This window comes from Urocitellus parryii, chromosome 10 (genome assembly GCF_045843805.1).
Source record: "Urocitellus parryii isolate mUroPar1 chromosome 10, mUroPar1.hap1, whole genome shotgun sequence".
NCBI classification, from domain to species: Eukaryota; Metazoa; Chordata; class Mammalia; order Rodentia; family Sciuridae; genus Urocitellus; species Urocitellus parryii.
In genome coordinates, this window is record NC_135540.1 from 107193488 (window position 1) to 107216944 (window position 23457).

Genomic DNA, 23457 nt, shown 5'->3' on the forward strand with positions numbered 1-23457 from the left:
AAAAACTCTGAGCAGGGATTCCAGCCCTTTAAGAAGTTGACTTTGTATTAATTACATAATAATTGAGTCATTCTTTATTGCCGAGCTCAAATCTACATTGTGCTAGGCACCAGAACGTCCTTGCTGTCCTCTTCTAATTATGAAGTATTCCAAGCATACAGACAGGTATCAAGAACACTTTAATGAACATCACTGAAATTCATTCACTCTTAACTTTTGGTGCTTCTTCAGTTATTATGTACTCTGTTATATCAGAAGTTCATGGAATCAGATGTCTTGGAAAAATTAAGATAATTAAATTTGCAGCATTATTGTTTAAAAAATTCTTTTCAAAAAGGAAATGAAGTTAATGTATTACTTGAATACCCGTTCAACTTTCTCTTTTACACTTTTTGGACTAAAGTGAAGCAAGGCTGTCCCTGGAGGGCCTTATTTGCCCTTAGGTTCTTCCAGGCACCAGAGCTGAGCTGCTGTTCTTTATTTTTATTGCACATGGAAGTGTCTAGATTTGTATTCCCACTGCAGGTGAAAAGTCTTGCCCTTCAAATCATCCGTTATTTGGCTATTTACAATCTTCTTTTTAGTATTGTCAAATACCAGCTGACCTCCTTGTTTATTTGACCTTTTTCTTAAATTAGAAATCACAGCATTTGATCACGTAAACAGCAGACCACGTACAGTTAACCTAACCTCTCTGACCTTCACTATCTCAAAAGTAGTATTAGAAAAGTGATGGTAACAATTACTTTTCTTTTAGATAAAATGTTCTCCAAATCAGTCAAGTGAAATGAAAATTCCTTGTTAAATAATGTGCATGTAGACAAGATGAAAAAGTGATTAATATGCAAGAAAGCTGTCCCAAACCAACCAACCAAACAAAACAGCCCTCAAAACAAATAAAAACTCTTCAAAACCTAGCCTTGCCAGAAATTACTATAACCTCTAAAGGAACTAGAGAAGTATGACTCAAAGTTTTTTTCAGTGTAACCAAAAGACATTTGTTTTTTTAAAAGCTGAAAATAGGAAGGCTGCATATCTACTGAAGAAGTATTGAAAAATTCTGAGAGGATGTAGAGAAAAAGAAACACTTTTATATTGTTGGTGGTGTTAATTGTAAATTTTTGGTATAATCACTATGGAAATCTGTATGGAGGTTCCTCAAAAGACTAGGTATGGCTGGCGTAGTGGCTCATGCCTATAATCCCAGTGGTTTAGGAGGCAGAGGTAGGAGGATTGTGAGTTTAAAGCCAGCCTCAGCAATGGTGAGGTGGTAAACAACTCAGTGAGACCCGTCTTCAAATAAAATACAAAATAGAGCTGGGGATGTGGCTCAGTGGTTGAGTGCCCCTGAGTTCAATCCCCAGTACCAAAAAAAAAAAAAAAAAAAAGACTAGTCATGGAACTACCATATGATCCAGCTATACCACTACTTGGTATTTATCCTACAGAATTAAATCATCATACTATAGTGATACATGCGCACCCCTGTTTATAGCAGCACAGTTCACAGTAGCAAACTATGGAACCAGTCTAGGTGTCCATCAACAGATACATGGATAAAGAAAATATGTGGTGTATGTACACAATGGAGTTTTATTTAACCATTAAGAAAAATGAAATTATCATTTACAAGAAAATGGATAGAACTAGAGACCATTATGTTAAGTGAAATAAGCCAGACTCAGATATGGAAGTTAGGAAAAAGGAAAAGAAAGTTGGGGTTGGGGATCTCATGAAAAATCAAAGGGAGATAAGTAGAATAGAGGAAAGGGACCGGGGTCCAGAAGCAGGAGAGAAGGGGAAAGTGCTGGAGAATGATATTGGCCAAATTATATTATTATATTGTGTGCATGTAGAATCATGTAATACTGAGCCCACTATTATGTACAACTGTAATGCAAAGTGCAAATGAATTTGTGTTTTGCTATGTTCACCAGATTTTTGGCTTTGAAAGTTTGACCTTAGTCATGATTAGTTATCCAGTCCTCTGGGTACACAGGCTATATTACATTTTTATAACTGGACTGAATGAATTTCAGATTAAGAATTTTAAGTACAAAGTTAATATTTCAGAGAGCTAACTCCTTCTGTTACAAACAAAAGAGACCACACTGGTTATGGTTTTAAATGAGGGTTCTTTGAGGGCTGATGCTGTAGCTCAGTTGAAGAGCACTTGCCTAGCATGTGAGAGATCCTGGGTTTCATACCCATTAATGCAAAAAAAAAAAAAAATCAGTCTTCAGCCAGGCATGATAGCACCTGACTGTAATCCCAACAACACAAGAGGCTGAGGCAGGAGGATCACAAGTTACAGGCCAGCCTCAATATAGGGAGTCCCTGTCTTAAATTAAAAAGGGCTAGAGGAGTAGTTCAGTGGTAGAGTGCCTCTGGGTTCAATACTAAGTACTATAAGTAAATAAAGACTAATTTGAGTATTACTTAACTATTGAAAAATGTCGAGACCTTTAATGGTAGCAAAATGGTAGTGAAACATGAATGTGCATGAATACATGTGAATCTTTATAAATTGTAAAGAACAATTCCATTTGTTTTATTCTTAATAGCCATCAAAATAGTTGCAGGTCTATATAGTAGTTCACAGTCCATGATCCCCTCAGAGTTACTATAATTATAGACTGAAAAATGTACATCCCAACCTTTATCTGTAAATGGGATAAATAGTAGACTTGTGTGTGTGTGTGTGTATGAACAGTTTTTTTTCAAATCTGTATTTTAGTGAATAGAATAATAACAGTGTTAAAATGTTACTGAATTAAGGCATTGGTATATGGATTCAATCATTAGCTAGTAAGCATTACTTATTACAAAGGAAAAAGGGAGGAAGAAAACTATAGATTAGAAGAGATTGAAGGGAGACAGTTACCATTGCCTGTATGGGTTTCCTTTAGATTTGGGTTAGAAACTATTAAAAAGTCATTTATAAGACTGGTGTGACTCAGAGGCTGAGTCAAGAGGATCACAAGTTTGAGGTCAGCCTGGGCCGCTTAGCAAGACCCTGCCTCAAAATCAAAAATACAAAGGGCTGAGGATGTAGCTCAATGGTAGAGCAACACTGGGTTCAGTCACCAGTGGGGAGGCTAAGGATGAGTGAAAGATATTTGGGAAAATTTGACCACTGACTGGTAGTTGATGTTATAAAATAATTATTATTAATATACTGTAGGTATTAAAATGGGATTGGCTTATGTTGAAAAAGTAAATCTTTATTTTTGATACATACTGAATTTTCTACATGTGTCTGAAATTTGCTTTGGGATAATCCAGAGTGTGTGGTATGAAAAGATAAATAAAGATATAAATGAAACATGATATTCTGAGTTAATTGTTGAATCTGGAACTAATGGGATAGGGGTTCATGATACCAGTCAATAATTTTGCATTAGTTTGGAATTTTTTCATAGTAAAAACTGAGAGAAAATATAATGCCCTGTTGTTGAATGAGGATGACTGCAGCACCAGGTAACTAATACAAAAGAATGCATACGAGTAACACAAATATGCACTTATTACAAACATAGCTGATGTGTAAATATGGTGTTTTGTTTTTCTTTAGAGCTGAAGCCATTCATTTGAGTCTTGGATGATTCACATCTAAATGCTTCATTCTCAAAACTGCTCAAGTCACACAGTCAGAATTAGATGATCCACATTACCACCAAGAAATTACTGTCTTCAGCGACACAGACGGTAATATTATACTGAATATTCTAAAGGCTAAATAGTGACTAAGGTCTAAAAAGGTTTTTGAATGTTGTATTGTGGCTTCCAGTTTCAATTATAATTCCTTGATCCCCTTGAAACTTGTGTTAGTCTGGTTTCTATCACTCTAATGAAATAGGTGAGATAATTGACTTATTAAGAGAAAAGGTTTGTTTTGGCTCAGAATTTGGGAAGTTCTATCTATGAACGATTGGCCCCATTGTTTTGGGCCTGTTGTGTGGCATCATATGGTGGGAGTGTGTGGTGGAGTCAAACTACTCATTTCATGGTGTGGAAGCAGGACAGGAGGGGACTGGAGTCCCACAATCCCCTTCAAGAACAAACGCCCAACGGCTTCCTTCCATGAGGCCCCACTTCTCAAACACTCTACCACTTCCCAATAGTGCCCAAGTTGGGGCCAGTCCTTTAACACATGGATCTTTGGGAGACATTCAACATCAGATCCACAGCAAGTTCAAAGTTATGATGATTACCTAGCATGCTTAGAAATAGCAACCATAAACAAGATTTCATATCATTTTCTCCTCAGAGATTCAGCAGCAGCAGGTACAGTGTTGTACTGGAATGCTCTACATCTCAGGGGGGATTCTTAGGAAGCTGGTGCTAAAAAACAGTGTAGCTTGCAGGATGTTTATTAGGATTCGACACCTATGGAGAGGAGGGCGAGATAGGGAGCAGATTGGACAGAGGAAACAGAACTCCAGTGAAGGCTCAACGAAGTTTGGGCCGACCCTACAGGCAGTATTATAGCTGGGAGACTTGGTTTTCCTTCTTGGAGATGGAAATGCATCTCAGTGCCTTGGTTATCTTGCACAGATCATCATAAAAGCTGCATAGCAAGTATTTGTTGAGTGAAGAAAGTCGAATAAAAGTGTGTGGTCTGTTGTATAACACTTTATGCTTTCTCCTTTACCTCAACCTCTCCTTTCAGCAGTTGAAAGTGCCGTTGAGAACATTGAGGTTCACAGCCACACAGCTGGTTGTGCTGTGTATCATGAACAACACCAAGGTGGCTTCCCCTCTGTGATTAACGTGTGTTGTATACCACTGTGTTTCTGGGCTCTGTAGATAAGACCTGCACAGGACCTCAGGCAAACAACAGACTGACGCTATATGGAACATGAGGTCATGTTCAGAGAGAGAAAGATAGAGCAAGTGACTGTGTTTGGAAACACAGGGATAACTTTCAGGAACAGTAAGACACAGTTTGTGGTTCCCACCAGTTTTTTTCCACCTTTTGGAAAATGGGTTGATTGGATATTAATTGTGATCCTTCTAGGCTCGGGGTTAAGAGAATGTGCTTGTTAGAAGCAAGCATTTTTTAAAAGTTTAGTGTTTTTTCCCTTGTAAGAGTCCTCTGCTTTAGGGTGAGGAATTTCTTTTAGTTGATTTCCTTGTTTTTTACCTCTGCAGAATTTGCATTAATCTGCCTATTGTTTTGATGCTTGATTATAAATGAACTTCAGATAATATCTTTTGAGTGAATAAAGTAAGGAATAGTCAACCTCATAAGTAATGTGGTAGAAGATAGGATGAAAGATTAAGTAATTCAGAACCAGACATTGACTTGTTTTTCTATTACAACCATTTTCCCCAATACCCCTAGAGATCATTTTTGCTTCATCTTTAGAAATATGATGTAAATACTTCATGTGTATTGGAAGAATGAGACTGTGAATGTGTTTTCACTAAGTGAATCTGATTTTTCAAGTTATTATTAAAAATGTGTGTCTTTCGAAGTTACAAATGTGATTACTTAGGGCGTTCCTTCCTTCTCAGTTCCCTTTGTTTCTTTATTTCCTTCTTGTTCGCTTGGCACCCCCACCAGAGGGCAGGCAAAGGAAGGGATAGAAACAGATATTGACTTTAAGTTTTCAAAATCTTTTACAGGTACCCTTTCACTGGTCTCTTTTGTCATAGTTCTGTATTCCATTAAGGCAGTAGGATGAGCTACTTTCTCTATTTTAAAATATTAAGTAGAGTGAGTGCTCAATTATTTTGAAAATATATGTTACTGGTTACTGTGTTTATTGATTTTAAATATTTATACTTCAAATTATTCAAATTTATGTTCTTGGAGCCATCTGTTTGAAATTATGAGTTAAATTTTGGTAATTCATGCCAGAATTTCTACTACTACAACTGATAAGTCAATTTGATCTTAATAAGGAAAGTCTTTTTTGAGTGTGCATTTAAAAGTACATCAGAATTTTCATAATACACTGTAAAGTTGTCAGTGATTCCTTTTCATGTATTGTGGAAGTTGTTGTTCCCAAGGTCTATAACTGAATTTTTACAATGATAAGGATTATATGTTTTTAATGCAAGTAACTATTGAAGTGTAAAAGACACACCTCAGACCAAAGTAAATTTGTCTTTACCATTATCCTAGTGAAGTCTAAATGTTAAAATGGATAGATATGAAATACTTTATGGTCTCAGTATTGCTGTTAACACCCATCACACAAATATGTGTATATAGTCTGTTTGGTTTGTTATCAGCATGAACAGTCAATGTCCTAAAAATCAGCTTCCCAACAGCTGGCAGTTAACCTGCTGAGTTTTAGCACCGCCTAAATTCACATGACATTTCTTTGCTCTTTGACACAAATTGTGTCACTTAACTTCTCATCAAGGAAGTATACAGGCACCTTTTCTGTGTGCCTGTGACAGGGTCTAGTAATGTAGAAAAAGCTTAAAATGGATTTTTTAAAGAGAGTTGTTCCTCCCATTCTTTCTGGAGACATGGTTTTGGATACTAGAGATAGCATTCAGGAAAGTTCCCCAAAATTACTAAAGATGAGACGTCTCAGTTCGCTTTCATCAGAGAAGACAGTAGAGGAGCAAGATGGGAGCAATTTCTGTCACAGTCATTATGACAAATACCAACATCAGCAACTAGGTAAAGTAAAAATGCACTGCTTTCTATCCTCTCAAAAAAGGATTTTAGGAAAATAAAATTATTTTACAAGTATGAATTCTAGTGATCCTGAATCTTTATTTGAAAAATCATGTTTAAACATTAAAAATGTTTAATAAAGTAGCTATATAGTTGGCCTAAATTTTTTAATACTGAAATTTTTGCTTTGAGTTTAGAGGGAGACGTTTTTATGCTATAAAAAATTAAGATAAAACCATTAATAAAGTTGACAGTTTTGATCTTTGGAAAATATTTTGATGGTGATATATTTTAAAATATTATTGTTAAAACCTTTAGGATATGTAAGTAAAAAACTAAAACACTGAGTTTTTATCTATCATCATAGAAACAACTTAAATTTTGTTTAAAAAGTAGGTCCCACTGTTTAGTCTTAAAAACAGTGAATATTTGGTGTGAGTATTACAGTTTTTTAGGGACAAGTGTTGTAACTCGGTGGTAGAGCACTTGTGTAGCATGAACCAGGGCCTGGGTTTCATTCCCAGCCCTGGGTGCGGGGGAAGTCTTTGAATGTAAGATGATTACTTTGTATTGTAGTACTTTTGTTACAAAAATCAATTCTGCACATAGTAACTAACAAATGGGAAAAATTATTTTGTTTTAAAATTTCTGATTAAAATTGTTTGTATAAACAATTTTAATAAATAATAATATAAAATATTTAATAAATAATATAATATATTCTTGTGAACTTTTATATTTTAGGGAGTAAATAGCTATTTGTATAAATTAATGTAATATTTATTAGAAGAGGGTTTCTGTAAACCATCTGCAAGTTTGATATATATTATAGCTGTTTTCTATGCATATTTAAAAATGCACACAGTTTAAATATGCACATATTTTTAAACATGCATATACCCATTTTTACTAGTAGAATCTAAATGAGATTTACTGTCCAAAGGGTTCTGATACATTCTTTTTTTCAGTTAGTACATCATAAACATCTTTCTGTCTTATTTGAAGTGTGTTCCATTGTGTGACACGATTTGTCCAGCTACTCTTCCATTCATGAACATTTAGAATGACTAAATTTTATCTATTAAAATAATTATGTAATTATTACTCAATTATGTATCATTTTATACCTTTAGATGATTGCTTCTTAGTATAAATTTCTATGCTCCTTTAAAATTTGGATAGAAGATGCTATGTTACTTTTAAAACGTTTCTCAGATTAGCCTCTTCAGGACAGGATATGAGAGTCCCTATTACTTTATATTCTCCCTAACACTGTTTTGTGGCAGTTTAAAAAGAGCTGTCTGTAGTACAAACCACAATTTCTGCATTGAAAATATCAATTATGTAAAAGAATGAAGGAGTTTTTAAGTTTTATAAATAAATATATATTGCTTTCTACAATGTATTTCTATTAAAAGTCATCTTCACCCGGGTGGGTGAAATGGAGGTGAGGCCATAGATGGGTTGGTACCCCTTAAATTTCAATTAAAGTCTGTGAATTGGTAAGCAGAGTTTTGTGTTCAACAGTGTATATGTGTGTAAGCAAAAATATGAATGTATTAATATGTACAGTTAAAAAGTCATTAAAGAGTTACTTTTCCTTTCACTTTCAGTCTTGAATCATTAGCTTTTGCTATAACAACAACACTGCTGTTATAAACACCCTATATGATTGGACTTTGTTTAAATGTAATATGCCATTTATGTGGCTCCTTTTATATCTGAACTTGATCTGGTATTTTTAAAAACTATCTTACACTCTTTGGAATAAAGCATACATGTTACCAAGCATAGTTAAATTTTGTAATTTATATTAATTTTGTAAATAAGGGTTCAATTTGGTGATTAACATTTTTTCATAACATATGTTCTTTTAGAAATCATGGTCAAAACTAAGCAAAATAATGGAGTACTGAAGAATTTCCTGTCTGTCGAAATTTCTGAGGCTGCAGATACTTTGTGGAGTACCCTTGCCCAATTTTTGTTTCTTCAAAAGTAAAATTCAAATTTGGGAATGACTCTGAAAGTTAAAGAATTTCTTGGGTAATTTATATACAAAGGTTTGGTTTTAAAATGTCTGTTCCAAGCCAGGCTCGATGGCACACATCTGTAATCCCAGCAGCTTGGGAGGCTGAGGCAGGAGGATCACGAGTTCAAAGCCGGCATCAGCAAAAGTGAGGCACTAAGCAACTCAGTGAGACCCTGTCTCTAAATAAAATACAAAATAGGGCTGGGATGTGGCTCAGTGGTTGAGTACCCTTGATTTCAATCCCTGCCATCCCCACCCCCTGCTATGAAAAGAATAAAGGTCTGGTCCTTAAATTTCAGTTTACTGATGACAGTCCTCTGTCAAATCTCAACATTTGATACTAAATATCTATCACATAGACTAGAACCTACATGGATCCCCCGGTAAACAAGAAGGTTCACTTATGCTGAGATGCAGGAACTTGTAAGTACTGGTGGTTCTGGGATAGAGAAAATGTAGTAGTTTAGCTAGAACTCATGAAAATATAACTGGTTTAGCTCACTTAAGGGGTGTTCTAGTTTTGTTCATTTAATGAAAGGAGACATTAAGATTGTGGAGGGATTTCAGGTGAACAATGCAAAAGAAAAAAAGAAGGAAGCTATTTTAGAGAAAAACTGGCGTGTAATCTCATACCTTTGTACTGGAATCAGTTTGTTTCCAACTTCTTCAATTGTTCCATATTTTAAAAGATTTTTCTAAGGCATATTAGATAAGATCGTATGATGGATGGACAATTATACTTTTGTGAGAGGATCATTTGAGTATAAGTCCAGCTTAGAAAACATAGAAACCCACCATATATTTTTAACTGTAAAATTGTTTATGGTCAATTATGTTTCTTTGACAAAAATATATGTAGAATTGATGTATTTTCAGTGGGTCAATATTTGGAAGAACTTTTTTTCTTTGCTTTTGATAAATGTTTTTATTTTTGAACTTTCTTTAAATGTCAAGTAGCCTAATATTTAAACATTTTTATAGACATTCTCAAACACTTCACTGGGTTTACCAATATCATTTGTTTTCTCTGGAAAAACAGATTAGCAAATGCTTGCTGCAGACTATTGAATTCCCTTGCCACCATTTCTGCTCCCAACAGGCCAAGTTGTGGGCTTCCTGAGAGTTGGTTGTATTTTTAATCTAAACTGTTTGTGCCAATTATGCCTGCTATTATGATTATTTAACTTAATTACATATTGTATAATTTGGCAAAATATGAGATTAAAAAGAAAGGATGGTTTTGGGTTGTTTTAGTGTAAGCAAAGTGTGTGCTTTGGTCAGATTCCATAAAGAAGAACTCCTAAAATAAATTTGTGTTTGAATTAAATGTAGGCCAGTGAAGTGTGTGCAAGATTGGAAGGATTTTGCCCTTGGATACCTTCTGCAACTTGAAATCATAGTTGATGTATGTGGGTTTGGTTTTAGGCAAGGAAGACAATGGTATAATCAGCAAATCCATCTCAAAGGACGATGCCATGGTACTTTATCCAAGAGCTGTGAATTAAACATGAATTTTATATTTGATGTTAAAATAAAACCTTAATGGACCTCTTGATCCTTTTCTTCTAATTCCTACTTGAATGGAGCTTTTAAATTAAATGGTTAGCCAAGAGTTGGACTTTAGACTAAAAGTACCCTACTGTATATAGGGTATAATATTGCAATATTGTTAAAGAAGTAAATCATTTATCTGTCATACCTACTTCCTTAATAAGAAAAGGGTGTCAGAATGATCACATAGCATGTGCTGTAACCTTATCTTATTCATGAGAGACTTATAGTTTTTGTATAGAGTCCTAACTGTGCGATCAAAGACTGATTTCAGGGGATGGAAGTGTAACTCAGTGGTAGAGGGCTCGCCTAGTGTGCACGAGGCCCTGGGTTTGATATACAGCACCAGAAACGAGACAACAGAAAAAGGGATTTAATTGGTAAGTATTATTAGAATTGGAACAAATAGTTTTTATTTTCAGACTTAATATTTGGTAGGAAGAAAATGCCCTTTACTGATTTCAGAATGTGCTGCTATGTTTCTGATTATTGAAGAACAGTGAATGATAGGTAGAGTCAGAGCCTAAAAATCAGGCAGTGTGTGTTTCTGCAGGCTTCTGTTGTAACAGCTGCAGAATCCTTATATTTCCAGAATAGGGTTATTTTTATTCTGATAGAATCAATCTTAATTTTGTTTTTATTCATTGGAGTCAAGCATAAGTGTTAATGTGATAAAAATATAACATTGACTCTTATAGTCCAGCAAGAGCAGAACCAGTGATAAAGTATATATCAACATTAGAAATGGAAGAAACATAAGCACCTTATATAGTCTAGATATTGTTATCTTGTTTTATTTTACCAAGAAGCGAGATTATTTCATTTGTCTACCTATTTAGCACATATCTGTTCCCTTTCCCTGGTCAAATTAGAATGGAAGCTGAGCATGGAATTGCTTTGCTTGATGTGTTCCAGGGCTTAGGACATAATAGTTATGCAATAAATACTGGGTAAATGTCTGAATATTACCCACCTAAATCTTCTTAGACAACCCTGTGACACAAATTATTATCTAAGATTTTAGAAATTCATCGAGGCTTAAGGGAATTATTTGAGTTTTTTCCTGTTCTATCTCATTGCAGTGTTGTTTGATGCTTTTGAATCTTCATCTTTTTAAAAAGTCTAGTATATCTGTAGTTTTCTTAAAGAACATATATCTTTTTGGTTACTTTCATTTTATATAAGAAACGGATTTCAATAGGAAAAAACCTTTTAATTCCAGGGAGGAATAAAAATGTAGAACTTGTTTGAAACCTCCAAATGACTTTTTATTGTATTTTACTTTTTTTAATGTTTATTTTTTAGCTTTAGATGGACACAATATCTTTATTTACAATTATGTGGTGCTGAGGATTGAACCCAGTGCCTCGTGCATGCTAGGCGAGCACTCTACCACTGAGCCACAACCCCAGCCCCTTTTTATTGTATTTTAAAAACTGCTATCTATATTTGACTATTAATTAAAGGAGAATACTCAGTTACTAAATGGATTTTCGTAACAAGTGGTCTTTTCAGTTTTGTTTCTGTAGAACTATTGCTTTCAGTGGGTAAATTATCTAGATCCAGAATAACAAGTTTTTTATTTGATGCCCCTGATATTGGGTATCAAACAGGAAGAGCATGGCAGGCTATTTTCTTTTTAGAAGATGACCAAATGGGTAAAGAGTGACTTAAATCTTCATTGAAGACCAGTCTATTAACAGGGAGTGTAGAGAGTCCTTGGGAGAAAATTGAGATGAGGGCTCCTTCTAACACTTGAGATGCTCATGGTGTTGGCAAACTGAAGGAGATGGAGAAGTGTTTGAATTCTGATGTGGTAGAAAGGTTGTTGGTTAGGGCAATGTCAAAGCAGAACCCGAGTTCCAAATAATGACCACCAGTCTGCTCTGGAACTTTGAGCCCAACCAGATGGTACTGTATCCTCACTGTGTAAATGTGTGAAGGAGTTGTTCTTGCTCATACAAATGGGACTCAGATTTGTTGGGCTTTCAAGGTCACGACGTGAAACAGGTTTCATTAAAAGAAGATCTCTGGAGTACTTCTCAAGCCTTAAGTCACTGATAGATACAGGTGAAGCCTTGCCAGGTGGTTGTATTCATGCATTCTCTGGATCTAGTGAGAATTCTCATGATAAAGGAGGGATATTGGGAAGACCTACAGGTGTGATGGGGGAATGAATGACAGTGAAGTGCTGAGAAACTGAACAGAGTAGGACTTCAGTCCAGGACAAGATGAGCTCCACCTGTGACTGGTTGCTGAATATCTGGAACACCCTGCTCAATCTCTTTAGGCTGGTCAATATCACCTATCAAGTATAATAATATCTTCTTCCCAGCATTGTTTTTAAGGTTATAAAAAAATGATAACAAAATGGACCCATTGTTTGAGAAATTGGGGCTGAAATTAACTATAAAACATTTGGGTTGTTGATTTAGAGGAAGAAGAATCACTTTAATTAAAAATTTATCCTAGACCTGGGTGCAGTTGCACATACCTGTAAACCCATCGACTTAGGAGGTTGAGATGGGAGGATCGCAAGTTCAAGACTAGTCTCAGCAATTTAGCAACGTCCTAAGCAGCTTAGTGAGACCTTGTCTCAAATTAAAAATAAAAAGGACTGGGGATTGTAGCTCAGTGGTGTAGTCCCTGAGTTCAATCTCCAATATCCTCCCCACTGCAAAACAAACAAACAAGCAACAACAACAACAACAAAAACCTTGGAGCATTCCATCATAGACAACATTCTATGAATTTGAATCTAGGTCTTTTCTAGTGCCTACTTCCAAAATTTTTATTATGCAGCATATATGGGAGTTCATGGGGCTTGAATAGCTGGGCCCTTCCTTCTCTGTGCACGATGTATTCCCTTCAAAATAGCTACTGTCAAATGATTGTATGATTCAGATAGAAAAGTTTTCAGTTAGTGCAGCAGTATTACTTTAGTAGTTTCTCTTGCCTGTTTTTGCAGTTAGCCTACTCTTAAAAAAGGTTCTTTTTAGATTGTCTTTTCAGGTTTACTTGATATTTATCTTTTAAAAATTGAGGCAGTTAGCTATGGTTGGAGTCAGAAACAGGGTCTTTTATTTATTTGGCTTTTAGAAAGACCTTAATGGAAGTAAAGATGGAGTTGTTTCCCATTTGAAGGGACCTGTTATAGGTTCTCTCTCCCATTTACTTTGTCATTTCTGAGTCCCAGATCTTGTGTTTAACCAGTGTTGTCTGGTGTGGTGACACTGGCTGTTAAAATACCTTCATGCACCACTTGACAATATTGTGGTTAATGGGTGACTGCACAAATGGCGGTGGTCCCATAAGATCATATCACCTAATGATGTCACAGCCGTCTTGGTTTGTATAAGTACACTCTGTGATGTTTGCCTAGGGACAAAATCACCTAACAACATGTTTCTCAGAATGTGTCCCTGTGGTTAAGCAATGCATGGTTGTATTACAGTTCCTTACATCAGTTGCTCTTTAGCTTCTGCTCCAGATCTCCTCCCTGATGAATCCTTCTGCTTCTACCCAGAACCTCTTGCGTGGGGCAAATGTTATCTAGGATCCCACTCCACTCTGAGGCTCAGTAACCATACCTTCCTGGTAAATGGCTATTTTGATGGTCACCTCTGCTTCTTCCTTACCTAAGAAGCAAAAAAGAAGGAAATACTGAATTTAAGGTAAGCACTAGAATTGTGATTCAGTGGCAGAGCGCTTGCCTCGCACATGTGAGGCCCTGGGTTTGATCCTCAGCCCTACATAAAAATAAATAAACAAAATAAAGATATTGAAAAAAAATTTAAAAAAATACTGAATTTAAGGTAAAATAATTTTAAACGGGAACAAAATATAAATATTAAATAAACCAATATTAGTTAGAACATTCTGAAAAAAATACAGTAAAAGTATAAGAAGTTGAATAAGACAATAAAAATATCCATGCCAGGAAATACTTGCCAGGTGTGGTGGCTCACTCCTGTAGTCCTGCTCAGGCAGCTTCAGCCCACAAACTGAGGCTAACATGGGCAACACAGTGAGACCCCTTGTCAAAAGAAAAAAAAAAAAAAAAAGAAAGGGTGCTAAAGATGTAGCTAGAAGAACATTAATATAGGCCAAGATGAGTAAAATTAAGTTTAAAATGTAACTAAAAGAATATACTAGAAAGATTAAACAAAAATAAAGTGTGCTATAAAGGGAATTCAGGAAGCGATGTAAAGTCCAAGGTTTAACTCCACCCAGGTACAAATAATGGCCTTTGGGTTGAGGCAACTGTAGATAGTTATAGCTTCCAATTCTGGTGACTTCCTGAAACTGGAATTCAGCAGGGGGAGAAGTCTGTTGTATACTATCCTTGGGGTTAACAGTTTCCCTCTCACCTTTTACCCCAGTTGATTTTCCCTGTGAGGATTGCAACTCCTTGTCCTCTAGTGTCAGTCATTCTACGAAACACAAAAGGGTTTTTTTTTTTGTTTTGTTTTTTTGTTTTTTTAACCAGCTGGTGAGTTCTCCGAGGACTAAGCTGGTCTGAAGTGTGTGGGTAGTCTCAGAGCTTAGTCTACGTATAGACAGTTAATAAGTTTTTAGTAAATATTTGTTGAAGAAAAGTTCCAGTCTTTTGTCCTGTCGTTCTTGTCGTTTATGTGACAAGAGCAAGTTTTTACTTGTTAGTAAGAGCTGCTGTTGGCCTCCATATTGAACCCACTGGCTTTGCCTTCAAAACCATTCAACACAGGGCTCAGTGGGCATTGATTCATGGGGCACAACCAGCCTTCTAGTAGTTTCAAAAGAAAAAAAAAAGGAGAAGAAATAAAAAGGCCTCACAAGTTGAGCAAATGATGACCTGGAACAAAGTCAGTATAAACTTTTTCTATGAAGGGCTGGATGGTAAATATTTTAGGCTTCTAGGCTATAAGTCTCTATCACAGTACTTAGCTCTAGCTTTAGATAAAAAGCAACCATAGATGATTCATGAAAGAATGTGCTTGACTGTGTCCACATATGACTTGATTTGCAAAACAGGCCATAGGCTGAGTTTGGCCTGGAGGACAAAGTTTTCCAAGACCTAAGATGGAATATAAAAAAAGAATGTTGCTAACATCAGAGCGCTACTTACAGAAAACTTACCTCGGTAATAAAGAACAGAAGTATTGAAGAAAAGGTCCAATATTGTATTTTTTTTTTCCTCTAACTCTTGGAAAAGTGTTTTACCTGTAGTAGGTATTTGATAAATATTAATTTGAATTGAGATCCAACTGTATCATTTATCTTCCCAGGGCCTCAGTTGTCTTATAAAATTTAGAAGGTGATTGTAACATCTCTCCAGTTAAAAAATAAATAAAACACCCCCCCCCCCCATCCTGTAAATGTTTTGGAAGGCCAGATGGTTTATTCTTTAATGATAACAACAGTTGGCTTAGCACATTTCCTTTATAACCTCAGTCTCCTGGAGTGGAGTTCTAAAGAGGATGCTTTTATTAATCATTTTTTTAATGGCTCTTTCCACAGTAGAACTCATTATCTAAGCTATAGCTCTGTCTTGCTCCCATCTACCATATATGTGGATAGAATACATAGTTTATAATTTTTTAATCATAAAATTTATTGAGCCTAGTTATTTCTTTGTTTAAAAAAATTAGCTAATTTATAAGGTGACCTAAACAATTTTAGGTGGTCCTTTGTAGATAAATAGTGGTCAAGATGAGGATCAGTTCATTCATCTATTAATATTAATCAATCACTGGATTATTTAAACTATTAAAGATAAGCAGTAATTCAAAAGAGTTTAAATTATTACAAATGTAAATTGTAAGTGCCTTATCTAAATTCTTAGACTTTTGATGGATTTTTGTTTCTAAAGAGTGATTTAAATTTAGGCTAAGTCCTCTTTCTTACACTATCCTCAAAAGAAAGTGTAAGAAACGCTACATATTTATAGTTTACTTGAAGAAGAAACTTTAAAAAAAAAACCAAAACTCGGAAAAGTTCTTTGTAAGGAATACAAAAGAAATCTCTTTATTTCTTAGGCTTCCAAATTTTTCCATTCTCTATTTTTAACTAGATTCAGGTGTACTAGAGATGAGATAATGTTCTTTCTGTATTAGTATATTTTGAGATATTTCTTCTTAAACATTAATGTGCTTAAGAATTGCCTGGGGGAATTCTATCAAAAAATGGATTAGTTTTCTTTTGTGGCAGAGGGGGGAATATCAGGGATTGAGCCCAGGGGTGCTTAACCACTGAGCTACATCTCCAGTCCCTTTTTATATTTTATTTTGAGACAGGGTCTCACTTAGTTGCCTAGGGCCTCACTAAGTTGCTGAGGCTGGCCTTGAACTCACAATCTTCCTGCCTCAGCTTCCCAAGTCCCTGGGATTACAGGTGTATGTCATTGCATCCAGCAAAAAATTAATTATTGATGTGCAAAGTTTAGGAGTGGGGCATTGAAGAGCATTAAGCTTACAAAGTTAAGCTCTTCAAATTACTTTTAATAGTGTATGTTGTGATTTAAAGCTGGCCATGGATGAACATTTTTTTCTTTTTTGGGCTTGCCCATTTGTTGGTACTGAACGTCTCTTCATCTTTTCTTTCTGACCCTAATAGTACTCTATCTACTTCCTCAATTTACTTTTTGTCTCTTTAATTGATTGCCTCTGCAGTTTGGTGGCTTTTCCTTTTCCGGTTTAGATTCTTTGTTTGATGTTATATTATAATCTTCCTGATATACCTGGTTGTTTTAAACCAAGAGTGATATCAAAGGTGACTCTGGTGATGAAGACCTCCAGTTGGTTGAAAACAGAGTATGCTACCAACAATGTAGGGAAAGTATGGAAGGTGAGTGCTGGCCCGGGTATTGAGCCCTGGCTTTTCAAAGAGCACCTCCTGGATGGGGCTGCCTTAGGTCTCCAAAGGCCCTGGGTCACTGCAGTGCTCGGCCCTGTTCTGGCACAGGTGCTAATGGTGCCCTCTTTGTTCTCAGAAAGTCCTACTGTGGATAGTAAACTCAACATTCACCTTCATGGTTCATAGAATTTTATTTGTTCTTTCTCAGTAGGATTGGTCAATTACAATGCAGATACCCTTTACTGCTCAAAACATCTGTGTTACTTATATTGATAGTGAATGTATGGTAACACTAATCCAGCTTCTTTGGACAATAAATATGTACGTTATGTGTTATAAAAATACAAATTTAGTAACCAGGAGGTTTTCTAAAAGTCTCAAGATCTGGATTTTTATTATTATCTTCAAAATGACTATTTCACGCAATTAAAAGTTTTTGTCTAGAGTTTTTAGGATCTCAAGAATGAATTTTAGATATATATATATTTTTTAAAAAGCAGATTCTTCTTTCATTCAAGAAATAATGTCTTAGCCTTGTGCCAAATGATAGAAAATTGGTATAGTTTGTGAGGACAAAGAAGAAAGTATGATTATAGGGTTGGGACTGTTTCATTCATACTACAGGAAGCATTTTTTTTTTTATGTGTGAAAGATTAAAAAAAGGAACTAAAACCAAAGCTGGGAGCAAGTTGGGCTATTAATAAATGCCTGTGTCAGGAACATAAGGGTAATTGTACCTTACCCAAGTAATTCATACATCATATAATTGCTGCTGAATAGGTAGGTGTCTGCTTCCCAAATGATAGAGATATTGAAAATACTTCTTTGGTGGTTTCAGTTTGCTTATTTATGAGTACATTGATGCACTGGTGCAACCTGTGGTATTTGTATCAGACTTATCTTTATTTGAACTAACCAGGCATGGGGGCCCACACCTGTAATCCCACTGATTGGGAAAGCTGAGGGAGGAGAATTCAAAGTTGAAGCCAACTTCAGCAATTTAGTGAAAATAAAAAGTAAAAAGGGATGAAGTTGTAACACAATGGTATAATGCCCCTAGGTTCAATCCTCAATACACCTCCCCCCAACACACACAAAGAAATTCACTCAGAGCTATGGTTAAGAACTCAATTTATCCTTCTAACATAAGCAGTGAATTTTGGACTTGAAAGTTGACCTAAAACCTTTCTATTCAAAATTCTAGTCTAGTTGGTTTATAATAGATTCTCTTCATAACTCAGTAGTTTACTTTGTTTACCTTTCATGGAGCTGACTTTGAATTATCTTTTTGTTATTTTATTTTCCTTCAGTTCAGTGGAATCCATTAATTTGTGGTTATTGTTGGCTAGCAAGTACTTGAAGATAATTAATTCACTTTTCCGCAGCCCTAAGGGCTTGGTGTGTGCCTGCTCCCTGCTGTCTCTGTCCTCCCACTTCTTGTCCCGGTGTCCCTTAGTACTTCATATTCACAGAGCCCAAACTCTCCTCGCTGTGACCTACGCTTGGCTAATCATGTCCAGCACTACCATCTTCCCACCTTCTAAGCCTGGGGGTCACTTTTGAATATTTCAACTTTTCTTATTTTTCTGATCCTATTAGTTACCAAATACAAAATACACCAGAGAAGATCTAGTGGGGAAAATTGGATCTGTGTCTTTATCCCTATTCTCCTCCCCCCTTTTCTTGTTGTTAGCAGTATACTGGTATTTTTAGTCATTATCTCTTGTCTGAGCAATTTAAATAGTCCATCTACTTCTCTTGTGTTCTTTAATCTTTTCTCCACCCAACCAATCATGTGGCCTTTCTGACCTCTTTCCTGCTCAAAATCCTTGTCCGGCTTCCTGTTGTCTGCTTCTGTATTTCTTGGAGTCCTTGGGTGTTTTGGGGTTTCTTTGGGAATCTCCTCAGGCACCCAGAAGAGCCACATGGGTATGACTTGGTGCTCTGGGTGCTGGAGTTATTCTGTTTGCTTTTCTTTTTGGGGCTAAGCATAAAGGTTCATTCCTTAGAAGATCTGCTGTTGAACATATCTAGATTTGATGCTGTTCCCAAATTGGCCTTCCTTCCTGACCACTCCATCTTATTCTCTGTCCGTATATTCCTTTGGTTGCCTGCACAGCACTTACACAGTTTTGCAATTTAATATGTGCACATTTGTATGTAGAATGGCTCTCTGATCCACATATGCATGTATATGCACACATATACACACATACATGTTTTTATCTCCACCATTAGTTCTAACTTTGTCAAGGGCATAAGGATTTATTGTACTCACTATTTGTCCATAAGTATTTAGACCATTTATGTTTAATTAGCAACATGGTTGGTTTCAGTCTGTCTTTCTCTGTGTCCTGTTTGCTCTATCTGTTGTTACCATCCCGCTTTCCCCCCCTTCTTTTGGATTGTGTATTTTCTAATATTCTAATTCATTCTACTATTGGGTTATTAGCTAGCTCTCTCTTTCAAAATCAGTTGCTCTGGATTTCACAAAATGAATTTCAATTTATCACTGCCTACTTATCAATAATTGCATTACGTTTTACATGTAAGAACCTGGAATCTTATATTTTGTTTCACCCCTCCATCCTTTGTGCTGTTGTCGTCAAATGTTTTATTAATACATATTAAACCCAACTGTATGTTGCTAACCACTTTTGGTTTAAATAGTTAACTTTTTGTGTATGTGTGCTAAGGATTGAACTGAGGGCTTTGCACATGCTAAGCAAGTGCTCTACTGCTGAGCTACATCCACCGCCTACCAGTTAACTCAAAGAACATGTAAAATGAGAAAAGATTTTCTCTTTATCCACATTACTGGCACTCTTCACTTGCTTGTGTGGACTGATCTTTTATGATTTTCTTTCCACTTGAAGAACTTTCTTTAACATTTTTTTATAGTGCAGGTCTATTGTCTTGACAAATTTTTCAGATGTTGTCTGTCACATAAAAGTTTTTATTTTGCTTGTTATTTTTGAAAGATATTTTCACTGGATATAGAATTATAGGTCAGTAATTTTGTTTTAAACTTTTCAATGATGATGTTCCAACTTCTGCTTTATATACTTTCAGATAAGACGTCTTTATTTATTTTTATCTTTGTTCCCCTGTACATAATTAATCATTTTCCTTGATGACTTTAAAAATTCTTTATCAATGGCTTCTGCAGCTTGTTATGTGCCTTGTCATGTGTTGGATATGTGTGTGTATGTGTGAACGCATACGCATGTATTTTTGCTTGTGATTTTTGAATCTGTGGGTTTATAGTCAAATCAATTTTAGAAAAATACTGATTATCATTTATTCTAGTAATATTTTCTGTTCACTCCTTCTTAGATTCAGTTCCATATATGTTAGACATGTTGATGTTGTTCCATGAGTCACCGAGGTTCTGTTCATTTTGTTATTTATAATTATAACAGTATTATATTTTGCCGTCTGTACTTCACTTTGAAGAATTTCTGTATCCATTTCTTCAAGTTTACCAATTTTTTAGGAGTTTATAATCTTCTGTTGGTCTCACACAGTGAACTCATTGTTTTAGGTACATTAGTTTCCCTTTTCCCATAGTTTCACTTTCTGCAGTTTCAGTTACCCACAGAGAATCATGGTCTGAAAATATGAAATGGAAAATTCTGGAAATAAAAACTTCATAAATTTGTAATTGCATGCCATTCGTAGTAGCATGTTAAAATCTGACTGTGTCCTGAGCCATCCTGCCCAGAATGTAGATCATTCCTTTTCCAGTGTATTCATGCTGTGTATTCTACCCACCTATTAGTTGTTAGAAGCCACCTCAGTTTTCAGATTATCTGTTGTGGTATTTAAAGTGCTTCTGTTCAGATAACCCACATATAGATAACCCGGCATAGCCTAATGCTGTTATTATGATGTCATTCATCTCACCATGTAGACATTGTATCGTCTCACATCATCACAAGCAGAAAAGTGAGTACAATAATATATTTTGAGTGAGAGACTGCATTAACATAAATTTTGTTATAGCATGTTGTTATAATTGCTTTTTTATAATTGTTAATCTTACTGAACCTAATATAAATACAAATTAAATTTTATTATAGATATGTTTGTATAAGAAAAACCATAGTATATATAGGGTTTGGTGCTATCTGCAGTATCAGGCATTCATTGGGGGTCTTAGAACATATTCATGTTAATAAGGGCGGGACTGTTGTATTTGTTTTATCTGAAAATTCTATTTGAATCTTTTTTTAAAAAAGGTTTGTTTTTAACATTGTATTTTTTTCCTCTAAATCCTTGAATCATTTTATAATTGTCTTTTAAAGAACTTGTCTAATTCTATTATCTCTGTCATTTCTAGATTTACTGACTAATTTTATGAATCACATTCTCCTACTTCTTGACACATCAAGCGTTTTTAATTAGATGTTGGACATTGTGAATGACATTGTTGACTGGTGGATTTTGTTATATTCTCCTAAAGAATTTCATTCTTTTTTTCTGGAAGGCAATACTTTGAAGCTTGTTTTACAAGATTGTTTGGACCTTCTGAAGCTACTTTAAGGAGTGCTTGAAGCAATCTTGAACCCTATTATAAGACAAAACCCTTCTGTAATATCTACAGAGTGCCTTGGCTATTCAGTGGGAATTTCTGTGGTTTATGGATTTTCATGGGTTCTTCTCCCAGGACTGTGTTGCCAAAGTGCCTGTGGGCAGAATGTTGAGGTGATAGCTGTGTTCTTCTTGTTTGTTTCCCATCTTTCAGGGAATGTATTGTCCTTTTCCTGTTGTCCTATGTCTAAAACCTTGTTTGTGTATGTTGTATAGTGTTGTAAATTAAAGTAGGAGAGAGAGTCCTAGTCTGGTTACTCTCTCAATACCCAGAAACAGAAGTTTATAATATATTTTATATTTAATTTTATGTATTTTATATTTAAATGTGTGTATCATGTGTAAACATGTTTTTTGAACACTTTGAGATTTATAGAAAATTACAAGGAGAGTACAGAAAAAGCTTATGCACCACACTGTTTTCACTCCTGTTACCATTTTACATCATTGTGTTACATTATTCCCAAGTAATGAACCATTATTGATAAATTTTTACTGACAAAACCTCATGCTTTGGTTGCATTTCTTTGGATTTTATCTTTTGTTCTTTTTCTGTTCCAAAACCTAATCTAAGATTGCACTTTATATTCACTTGCTGAGTCTCCTTGGGTCCTTTAAATAGTAACAGTTTCTCAGAATTTCCTTGTTTTATTGTAGTGTTGAGGAATATTGGGTGAGTATTTTGTAGATTCTGTCCTTTATTTGGATGTTCTCATGGTTAGACTGGGCTTATGGGTTTTCTGGAGGAAAAATACAAGGAAGTGCCCATGGCATCACATTATATCAAGAGTGAGTACTGTTAACGTGACTTATCACTGGAGGTATTACCCTTGATCTTCTGGCTGAGGTCATGTTGGATTTCCTCATGATAAAACTATCCGTTTCTCACTTACTTTCTGTTTCACTGTCACAGAGCTATAATACCACAGGTAAAACACTGCCAACTCAGGAAGCTCATTAGAGACTTGATGCCCAGGGTTTTTAATCTGGCTGATCATATAGGCATCCCTGCTTGGCATCTATCCATATTTTAGACTCCCAGCAGGGAAGCAGGTGTTAGCATAAACCATATCACAAGTACAAACTGAAAGAACAATCAAGGCTTGCCATCGGAGAAAAAAATGCCCTTTTATTGAGGCAGCTCTGCATATTTATAGAGCCGGGGGTGGTTTGACAGTTGAAACAGTTCAACAATTTAACGGTTTTTTGGCAGCTGGCTTGGGGTGTGTTCTAATTGGTGGGTAAGGATCATGTGAGCCAGCAGGGCTCACCATTGGATGGCAAGATCACATGAGCCAGCAGGGCTCACCATTGGACGGCTCTTCTTGGGGGATGAGGAAGTTAGTCTTTGGAGCCGGGGTGATTCCCAACACAAACCACTGAAGCCTAGTGGGTGGCTTTTATTAGGCCTGGGAGTGGTGGGACCTTCTCAGAAGATGAGTTCTTAGATGTCAGCTAAAGGCCAACCTGCTAAGGTGGCCTTTCAAATGACAGCAGTCAGGGTTTTTTTTTTTTTGTACAGTGGATTGAACTCGGGGGTACTTGACCACTGAGTCACATCCCCAGCCCTTTTTGTATTATATTTAGAGACAGGGTCTCACTGAGTTCCTTAGCGCCTCACTTTGCCTGAGGCTGGCTTTGAACCCTTGATCCTCCTGCCTCAGCCTCTCGAACCAGTGGGTTCTTTTCTATATAATGTAAAACTTGTCTCTCCCCACCCCCTATTTATTTATTCTTTTTATTTTTTCGGGGGGTACTGGGTGTTGAACTCAGGGGCACTCAACCACTGAGCCATATACCCAGCCCTGTT

The 23457-nt window shown here is 35.9% G+C and overlaps 1 protein-coding gene across 1 annotated transcript in view; it reads left to right on the forward strand.

Moving 5' to 3' along the window:
- Positions 1 to 23457, forward strand: part of Fryl (FRY like transcription coactivator) — a 232914-nt gene that overhangs the window by 54340 nt on the left and 155117 nt on the right. The window contains exon 3 of the mRNA XM_077803150.1: positions 3575 to 3708. The gene's annotated coding sequence lies outside the window, so the exon portion shown is untranslated. The remainder of the gene's footprint in view (positions 1 to 3574; positions 3709 to 23457) is intronic.